An 11,043-nucleotide genomic window follows, 5' to 3' on the forward strand; every position below is an offset into this window, starting at 1 on the left:
GGTCAAAGGCCTTTCTCTAATCTACCAAATAAACCTCGGGCAATTTTAAAGAAACTATCTCTGCATTGAAATATTTAGAAGACACTTCCCCATCAGGACTTCCTGTTGAAATGTTGGGGGATAAAAAAAGGAACTGTCTTATGGAAAAGAAAAAATAACAGCAGAAGCCTGACTGATATACGCTGATGTGAAGACAAGTTGCTTTGCTGAAAGAGTGAGTGATGACCGTCTCCAAAACACGTCCAGCTCCCTAGTCTCTCTGCAAAGGGCAGGCTGTCTCATACAAAAAATGATACACACTTATTTCCATGAGTTTGAAACATATATTAATATTTAATAAGAAATAGTCAATCCTACACTTAATATTTTTGAGCGTAGGACTTCTCATTTCCCAGTTTCCATCATTAGTAGTTAAATCTACACATTTTCTATCTACTTCATGCCTGTTCCCTTCTACGAAGCATGGTTTATGTCACTCTGAATACGTTATTTAGTTATGACTAACTGGCGTTATTCTTTTCCTGAATCCAAGGCAGCAAAAATGAATAGAAAATAGTATTTTATATTATAAAACAGAGGGGCCCTGCCATTAGAAATTCCATCATCTCTACAACATGTAGGTAGTAGACAAAATCCTAATTTACATCACAGTACTGAAAATGAGAAAAAAGAACTTGCTGACTCTTTTCAGTATTTTACATAGAGTGGAATACTTTGGGGATAATTAAACTTGGGGAAGAAATTTTTCTGAAATACAAATTGTAGCACCTGTGACAGATTCAGCTTTGTTGGCAACTCACAGCACAGCAAATGGCAACTCCCACTTAATCAGACTCTAAAGATGCAGTGCCCAACACGAACTTAGCAACCACAAATCCATCACCGTCATCAGGTGTTATGAATAACTTTATTGAAAAAAATGCAACCCTGAATAACCAATCTGAATTCCACTTTGGCTTTGAATATGTCATATGAGTCATTTTCCATTAGAACTCAGGGACCAGGATTTAAATAAGTTATTTGAGATTTAACTGTCACAATTATCTTTTATGCTTTTTTAGTACTTAAATGAATAAATTTTGGAACAATGGGAATTATGAAACATAAATTTGAGTTTTATTTTAGTGATGCAATAATAAAATGTATCAAAATAGAACTATTTATTTCTTGGATTTGGTTTATGGATAGTGTTGTTAGGATAATCCCAAAGAGGAAACAAAGGAATACTCCATGGATCTCGAAAGGTCTAATACATAACTACAAGAATCTCTTCACAGACAGACCAACTGTTCACATTATGAGTTGACCTTGACCCAATAGTGATCCTCAACTCAAGTTCTTGGTTCCCTCCCCAATTCAGAATAAAGCTCAAATTTACATTTCAAGCAGGCTAAAATGGCAATTATTCAGGCTTAGGAAGCAGCTCTGACTTGCTTGCCTCAGAATTCAGGGCAGAAAGCGTCTTCTTGGATTCTCGGCAGTTCCAATCTTCAGGTGTTACTGGAATTCTACATATGTCAACTCTTTTTTCCAAAAAAATAGAAAACCCCAAGTGTTTTCCTTAGTTGTTTTAACCTTCCTCTTGCATGAAAATAGTCATATTTTAAATTAAGGAAATTTTGTTTTGTCCTTGTCAAATTACAAAGAAAATTACAGAATTGTAAATGTGGTTGTGGTTTTTGTTTTGTTCTTGGTTTGTTTTTTTTTTTGATGATCAATCATTTCTTTATCAATTCATTCCAAAAACATAAGGTGTACTTCTCAAGTGCTGGTAGCTTTCATGTGCTGGGGAAACAGTGGTGGAGAAAAGGTTACTGAATACAATGGCAGATACTCAGATGTGATTTGGGGAAGACAGTTTCTGTGACTGAAACTGTAGGAGTCTTGGTACAAAAACTACCTGACAAGATGAATTCAAACATTTGGTATGCAATTAAATAAGAAGATTTTAAGTTCCTGTCAAATCTACAAGTTGATGAATATGAAGATGGCTGGAGTTACAAATATGAAATGGAAATTGATGTTTATAGGCATGTGTATGAAAGTCACTCTGCAACAGGCTTGGCATTATGATACAAAGTAGGAAAGGGTTTTAATATTAACTGTGAAAGGAATTGAGGGTTCTCAGAAATAGTAGAGTTGTTGAAAAGAACAAAGATAACTGCTAGAATATGCTTAGGGGACAAAACTGATTAAAAGTTAAAGGCCCATTTAGCAAAAGTATATTCTGACACATAAAGTGCAAGAATGGAAGTCTGACTATCTTTGTTCAAGTCCACACCCCAACACTCCCTAGCTACATGATTTGGCAAGTTGCTTAACTTCTCCATACCTATCTTCACACCTATAAAATGGGGATAATAAAAGTCCTTGTTTCATAGGGTTATTCTAGGAATAAATGTTTTAATATCTGTACAGAATTAGAAAAGAGTGTCTAGAATACAGTTAAGTATTCAGTAGAAATAAGCTGCCATAATCTTTGTAATCGTTTCAGCCTACTGGCTGGAAACAGAGTAACTGAAGGAAAAGCATCACTGACGGTAATAACCAAAGAACAGAGCAATGAAAACAATTATATTTGCCTCCTTTTTATAGTGCTGTGTGAATTGCTTTATATTTTATCTCATTCAATCCCATGACATTTATGGGGTAAACATCATCTTCATCATCTAATAAATCAGAACAGTGGAACTCAGAGACTCCAGCCCATGTCCAAACCCCACACCTGTGCACACAACTGCTGACCCAACCCAATATCTGCTAGATGCTCCACAGATGACTAAGAGCTTCTCAAAGCTGAACTCACTGTCCTCCCCCATATCAGCTCCTTTTGGCAGCCCTTCTCCAGTGACGACCCTTCTATCCACCTCAACCAAGTAATCTTCTTGGATGCCTCTCTCTCCCTTTCCACCACATTCAAGTGATGATCCACGTCCCCACTATTCCCTCAAGGTTCCCCCTTCCTTCCTCCTATTTGACAGCCTCTCTGGATGACTAGCACTGCCACCGTTCCTGCTCTGTTCCCTTCATATCACATAACCCACCTGTTACTTTGTTGCTCTCTGCCTCAACTTACTTAGCTACTTCCTGCTTTCTGCAGATGCCTATTCATACTCTCTCCCTTTTCTAGGTCATTGCACAAGCCCTTCTCTATGTATGCTCTCTCTTTCACCTACATCAAGTCAGCTCAATCTCTGGGACTCAGGCTTGATCCATTTTTCTCAGGAATCCTTTCTTGCCCATTCCCACCCCTTCCTAATTCTGAGTTAAGTACCCCTCTTACATTCTCACCCGTTGTACCATGTAAGAACATCTGTCACACTGTGTTCTAATTGCTTGTTCATTAGTTTGACTGCTCATGTACTCTGTAAACTCCATGAGAGTAAGGCCCCTGTTATTCCTGTCTACCACTGCTTAGCCAGCATCTATGTGCCCAGTTGGGGACCCAGCAAATGCTGACTATATTTGTGTGGTTCCTGACTTTCCTTATTCAATATGCCTCCCTGTGAACAACTGACAGTACTGTAAAGAGACATTTCTTATATCCATCAGGTTCCTCCAAAATGTCATATTTAAACACTAACACAGAACATAAGTTATTATTTCAGTGCATATTTGTCAGATATATAACTCGCATTGATAGATGCAATTGCATATGATGTCATCAAAAGACTGAACTATTGGGTATGAGACCATCTTTATTTTACTTTTTTTGCTAACAAGTGACATGATCCACAATCAGTCATGCACAAAAGCCAATGGGACTAATAAGTAAATAGGGAGAAAAGGAAAAGGTGAGCTGAGGAAGGAAATCACTATTATCTTTTAATATGTTTACATGGAATAATTGTGCACTCCTAGTAATGAGCCCTTTAGCACATGGAAACAGAGGACAAACTGCACAAAGGATTTATTCCTCAGGACACGGAAAGACAGTTTATTAAAAACCAAAGATATATGGACCGGTTTATATATGTTTAGCTGCAAATTACAAAAAAAAAAAAAAAATCCACCCTAGAATGACCTTTTTAATGACAAGATTTATTCTTTCCTATTATAAGAGAAGGTACCACAGCTGCAGCTCTTTTCCTCCAGAAATTGTTTGGCCCCACCTTTACCTGTGTTTTGCCTTCCTCCTCAATTTTGCGGTTAGATTGTACAAGTAATCCCAACCATCACGTTCAGACATGACATTGCACAGAGGAAACAGAATTTCTTCCTGAGAATCTCTTTTTAAGAATCAGGAAAACTTCTTGGGATGCCTGACTGGCTCAGTCGCTTAAGCATCTGACTTCATTTCAGCTCAGGTCACAATCTCACGATTTGTGAGTTTGAGCCCCGCGTCGAATCCCTGCTTGGGATATTCTCTCTCTCTCTCTCTCTCTCTCTCTCTCTCTCTCTCTCTCTCTCTCTCAAAATAAACAAAACCTTAAAAAATAAAATGAATAAAAATAATAATGAAAGCTTCCTCTCCATTCCTGCATCAAACTCTCTGTGATTCCCATTTGTCAGAATCACATCCTGTGCTCTAGTGGAAATGTGTTAATGCAGCTTTAGGGGGTATTGCTCTGGGACTGCACAAGGCAGGACCCAGTCCTGTGTTTTCTCCAATGAGATAAGAGAGGCAAGTCTGGGCCTCAGTGACACTGGGAAGTAGGAGCCCTTGTACTTGTAAGACTAGTCTGGGAAATGCCAGGTAAATTCAGGCATTGATTTTTCTGACTATGTGACAAGAGGGTTGAAGCAAGAGTTTGAAATACTGTTCCTTTCTATTAAGAATAATTGTACCTCAAAAATTTGTAGTGGGCATTTGTCATTCTTTGGGCTTTCCAGCATTTAAACACCACGTTTATATAGGGGCAATAACTCACCATGGAATCCTGCAGGAAGGTGAGGGCTCCACCTCCTACTGGCAGTGGAAGGGACAAAATAGTAATTACTCCCTTCCCCATGCTCCCTGGCAGCTAAAGGATGCACGTGTGCCCTGGCCTCAGGCGAGTAGATACTTCATCCCAGGACTGTGAATCCTGCAGGACCAATGCAAAGAAGCAGGAACAATTGAAAGATGATCCCCTGGGATGGTGACTGAGGGTCCAGAGGCATCCATGCTAATGGTAGCAGCTGAACCAGCCATTCCCCTGGCAGGACCTTGGCGAGGTTTCTTAATTTGAGTCCCCTTTAGTTCCTACCACACATTTTGTAAGCCTGATGCTCCAGCCTTCCCAATGATTCCAAGGGCTACCCCACACCCTTCCAATAAATTCCTTTTTGCCTGACTTAGCCAGAGTTTGTCTCTGTGGCTTCAAACCCCAAACCCTGACTGATACAACACTAATGGGGGATATAATCAAAACAAATCCAAATATCTTAAATTTTCCTGGCAACCTCAGAAAGAAAAGTAGAAACTCTCTCATCCAACTTAGGCAAAATGGAAAGCAAAGAACACCTGGTTTTATTGAATAAATCTTCTAGGCTTTCACTGTGTTATAAACAGTAGGTATGAAGGGAAGGAGGTAGGTACTTAGGTTAAAAAAGAAAAAAAAGAGGCAGATGAAAAGATTGGAGAAAAAGTATACAAGTTCCACAGACAAAAGTTCACAAGGGAGTAACAACAACAAAAAATAAAACTAAGCTAAACCATTGTCTTAAAGCTTCTAGAGTAGGAGCTTTTAACCTGAAAACCTAAACCTCAAAAATTAAATATTTGTAAGTCTGTGCATTAGAGTAGGGTGATTTTAAAGGGAGCCATGGGCAATAAGAAAGCAGATTAGGGGTGCCTGGGTGGCTTAGTCGGTTAAGCGTCTGACTTCCGCTCTGGTCATGATCTCACAGCTCGTGAGTTCGAGCCCCGTGTCATTTTCTGTGCTGACAGTGCAGAGCCTGGAGCCTGCTTCAGATTCTGTATCTCCCTCTCTCTCTACCCCTCCTCCAACTGTGCTCTGTTTCTCTGTCTCTGTCTCCATCTCTGTCTCTCTCTCTCAAAAATAAATAAACATTAGAAGAAAAAGAAAGAAAGAAAGAGAAAGAAAGAAAGAAAGAAAGAAAGAAAGAAAGAAAGAAAGAAAGAAAGGAAGGAAGGAAGGAAGGAAGGAAGGAAGGAAGAAAGGAGATTAAAAGCTTCCAGATCATAGCAATGTCATACAAGGATTGGATAAAACCCATTTGAAGCCTGGGCCATGCACTTCAGAGGATGTTTCTACATTCCCTGACCTTGAGAAACAGTAGCAAAGACACCAAACCAGGGACAGATGACCAACTAACACACAAGAAAGCTAGACTACAGATCAAAATATTATTTTGGTTCATACTGAAAACTGGCTGGAGATTGTGATATTAAGTAAAAATGAGTAGCAAAGCACTGGAAAAGCATTATATGCAAAATAAAAGAATGTTTACATTTTATTCTAGTAGATAAGAACCAAGGATGAAAAGATATGAATAATTATTAAACCTTTATTATTAAATTATAACAAGTTTCTAAGAAGAAAACCCAGGAAAAAAGGAACCACCACAAACTTTTCAAGGTACAGGAGTATCTGGCCACCAGACACAGTAAAAAACAAGAGGTATTTAGGAAAGAAAGTTATTTGAACAGGTAGAACAAAATGCCTGAAAATAACATATCACTGTTTACATGCCATTTTGATTTTGATTTGTTTAATGTGTGTTTCACCTAGATTTACTTTTTAGAAGTTACTTACTTAGATATAGGAGTATTCATATATTTTTCCTAGGAAGAAAAAGGCAATTTACATTATTTAAAAAATCCATATGATATAATATAATATAATATGTAATATATAATATAATATAATAATATAATATAATATAATAATAATCCGTATAATTATGTAAAAGCAGTATACTTTTTTAAAGAATTGCAGAATGTACCAGAAAATCAGAAAATTTTAAATCAAAACAACTTGCTAGCACATAAAAGACTTGTTTGTTTGTCTTCAATTATAGACAATGGCATATTCTCACCTCAGTTTTCTTTTCACAGATCTCTTATTTAGTAATTACATATCATGCCATCAATGCCTCAACATGGAAGAGCATCACCAGAGGTGTAATATTGCCATTGCTGGATTTGTACATTCTGGAACAAGCTGACAGGGTCCTACACCTGTTAGTGAAATAGTGTGAATGTAAGTCTATAGGGGTGTGCTGGGGTACTGAAAAATATCCCTACCTCTCACTTCTGCTGCTAGCTTGAAATATTATTGAGACACAAAATGAATCTATTGGTAAAACTGAAGTTTGTGAATTGCTTTTCCTGAATGCCCTGGTAAAGGACTTTGACCACAACAAGCTCACAAAATAAACTATTTTCTTACTGGTAAAAATACACTGCCTTTTGTAAATCAAGATGCTCACGGACTATAGGGTTCGTACATGGAGTTCCTCACTTCCACTCCTTTACTCATTCAGACCTAGTGCTGGTGACTAGTTGGGAAAAAAAAAATGCAACTCAATTGATAAAGAAGTGTGTGTGTATTTAGAAAACTAAATAGGAATTCAGGCTGATCCTTATCAGTCATGTGATCTTGAGTAAGGTATCTATTTTCTCTAAACTTTAATTTCTTCGACTGGAAAGGGTAGATAATATAATACTTGAGAAGACTGTGCACAGAAAATGACATAAAACAAGTAAAGCTCTTAGAAAAAATGCCTGCCACATAAGAACCCAAGATATGTTAGCTATTTTAAGACCAAGCTCAAGGGGTGGGGGTGGGGGGTACCTAGAGTCAATATCTTCAGCCTCACCTCCAGAAGTCAAAATGTCCTAGTGACTCAAGGGAGGGAAATTATATGGACAACCTGGAAGGAAGGTAGTGCTTAAAGGGATTTTTTTTTAAGTTTATTTATTTATTTTGAGAAAGACAGAGAAAGGGTTAGCAGGGGAGGGGCAGAGAGAGAGAGAGAGAGAGAGAGAGAGAGAGAATCCCAAGCAGGCTCCACACCACCAGCGCAGAGTCTGATGCGGGGCTCAAACCCACAAAACTGTGAGGTCATGACCTGAGCCCAAATCAAATGTCAGATGTTTAACCAACTGAGCCATCCAGCTGCCCTAAGGGATTTTTTTTTTAAAGTAAAAGTGCATGCTCGCTTCGGCAGCACATATACTAAAAAGTAAAAGTGCAAGAAAAAAATTAAGGCCACAGTTTTTTAGGTTTGAGGAAAGCTTAGAAACCTTTCTCCTCCCAGGTCTGGAAAAAGAAAGAGACCTGGAGGGCTCCTGAGTTGTGCAGTCTAGTGCCCTATTTTTCACCGAGCTCTGCTCAGGTGACAAGCCACTGGTTGCTTGTGACTTGGGGTGGCTCATGAAATAGAAGCACTCATTAGTGCCCCTTGGCACAAAATAGCCATACCTACGTTGGCACTAAAACAGCAAAAACACTAACATTTAGGTGACCACAAAGACAAAGCTTCGACAAGATATATACCAAACATTCAAGCAACAAATGCTGTCTCACTTCTTTCCCATTTACTGATCAACCCACTCCAGGAAATCAGTATGACAGTATATCAGTGTAGAGGAGAACAAAGGGCTCTTCATCATATGCTCTGGACTGAAAAAGTTCCCTGGGATATCCCCATATTAACAGGCATGACATTAGGAGAATTCAACAAGGACAAATAACATTTCCCATATGCTCCGAACCACGGGGATTTCTTTTATTCAGTGTTCAAATCATATATACTTGTTAAGACTCTTTATCAATGGCAGGTATTTGTCTATCAGATTCTGTTTTTGTTTCCCCAATTATCCAGCTTATATTTCATAGCTCATCTTAATCATTTCATAGCAAATAGCCTCGTCTCCTTTGCAGCTTTGTCCTTCAAGGACACTAGGTGGTGAAACCCCAGTCCTGGATGAATCCAAGTATTTGCCTTCTCCAGGTCTTCATCATGCTGCTAAGCATCATGGGAGAAAATAAGGCAATCAGTTTAGTGTTATTATAAATTCATAATTCCCTAACTCAAATAGGCACTCAATACAACAGCCATGCCGTCCTTCCCTTCCCAATCCTTAATCTTCAAACCTCTCTCTGGCCCACTATTACCTCACTGTCAGCTACTGACCTTGCTGAAAAAACACGGAAAAAATCAAATTCATCAGAATTTCCAAATTCCCAAATTTACTGGAAGTATATCTCCTATCAGACATGAGTTCTTTTACTGTCTTAGGGACTCATGTCCCAGTTATCTCCTACTTCTCTAACATTTATCATGCTCTTCTCAACCTGACTCCTTCTCTACCAGCCCAACTAGTACAACATCCCCCATCTTTAAAACAAAACAAAAACTTTCCTTAGCCTTATCCCCCTTTAACTACCTACCCTAATTTTCTGATCTCCTTCCTTGGCAAATTTCTTTAAATTTTATGCTACATACATATGTTTCTACTCGGACATTTCTCTTTAATCCATGCCACGGATATCAATAAATCTGCAAGCTGCCAAAAGAAATACTTTCCAGTCTTTACTCCACCTCTCAGCTGCATTTAACCTCATTGATCATTTTCTGAATCTTGAAATAAGCTTTTTGCTTGACTTGGGGGACACCACACCCTTGGTATTCTGCCTGCCTCTCCGGCTGCTCCATATCAGTCTCTACCCTGGGCCACTCGTCTTCTCTCAACCTCCAAGGGTTACAGCTCCACAGGGCTTGTTCCCAGGCCTTTAACCCACAAACATTAGGAGAATACTTAGGTACCTCTTCTTCCTCACCTCTCATACACATCTTTCATCCAATCTATCCCTTGGTCCACTTATTCTACCTTCAAAAAAACACTTTGGGAGGTGCTTGGGTGGCTCAGTCAGTTAAGTGTCTGACTTTTGATTTCAGCTCAGGTCATGATCTCCTGGTTTGTGAGATTAAGCCCCACATCAGGCTCTGCACTGACAGCATGGAGCCTGCTTGGGATTCTCTTTCCCCCTCCCTGCTGGCGCTCTCTCTCTCTCTTTCTCTCTCTCTCTCTCTCAAAATAATTAAATAAACATTAAAAAAAAACATTTTGAATCCATCCATGTCTCTGTGTATCTACCGGCTATTTAAGTTGCCATTATCTCTCACCTGCATATTCAAATATCTTCCGAATTTTATTACCTGATTCCTCTCTTGGTATGCAGATTGCCCCAAGCCCAGTGCGTTATTACAAGTTTCCAGATAACTGCTTTAAATACAAATGGAATGCTCTGGTTTCTCTTCAAATCACATAAATCTTTCTCCTTTTAAGTACAAATGGAACCACATCACATTCCAGCTTAAAACTGATCCGATCGATCGTAGCATCCCGCTGCACTCAGAATAAAATCCAACCTCCTCAGCACAGTGTCCTTTGGCACTCTATGATTAGTTCCTGCCCTCCTCTCCTACCTTCTCTCTCGTCCTTACTATCTCTGCTCGGACACACCAGTTTCTTTCTTTTCCTTGAACTTAGTTCTCTGCTCCAGCCCCTTGCAGGCCCTTCCATATTTCCAAAATGATCTCCTTCCTCCCCAGCCTTTTCTCACCTTCAGACCTCAGTATACATTCCTTCTTCTGGAGAAAGAGTTCCTGAACACCAAATCTAAAATTGCCTGACCCATCTGCCCATATGTTCTCTCACAGTGTTCTATTTTTTCCTTCCCAGCATTTCTCACATTTAGTAAATATCTATGTATTTGCTTTTTTTTCCCCCCACGTAGGGTCAATCTTACCCTGTTATATATGATTCATGAGATCAGGGCCATATCTGCTGTATACAGCATGCTTTGAATTCTTGGTATTTATCGTAGCATCTGACATAGAGTGGGTATATAATAAGTTGGTGTGGAATAAAAGGATAACTGGACATGCCTGATGGGGGAGCAACATGTACAGTGGATATAAAAACTAAGCACAGGGGCGCCTGGGTGGCGCAGTCGGTTAAGCGTCCGACTTCAGCCAGGTCACGATCTTGCGGTTTGTGAGTTCGAGCCCCGCGTCGGGCTCTGGGCTGATGGCTCAGAGCCTGGAGCCTGTTTCCGATTCTGTGCCTCCCTCTCTCTCTGCCCC

General features: G+C 39.4%; 1 protein-coding gene across 1 annotated transcript in view; it reads right to left on the reverse strand.

The window, feature by feature from the left end:
- TRHDE (thyrotropin releasing hormone degrading enzyme) overlaps positions 1-11,043 on the reverse strand; it is a 387,000-nt gene that overhangs the window by 94,414 nt on the left and 281,543 nt on the right. The gene's annotated exons all lie outside the window — the stretch shown is intronic.

This window comes from Herpailurus yagouaroundi, unplaced genomic scaffold, assembly GCF_014898765.1.
Source record: "Herpailurus yagouaroundi ecotype Mexico unplaced genomic scaffold, PumYag 182, whole genome shotgun sequence".
NCBI classification, from domain to species: Eukaryota; Metazoa; Chordata; class Mammalia; order Carnivora; family Felidae; genus Herpailurus; species Herpailurus yagouaroundi.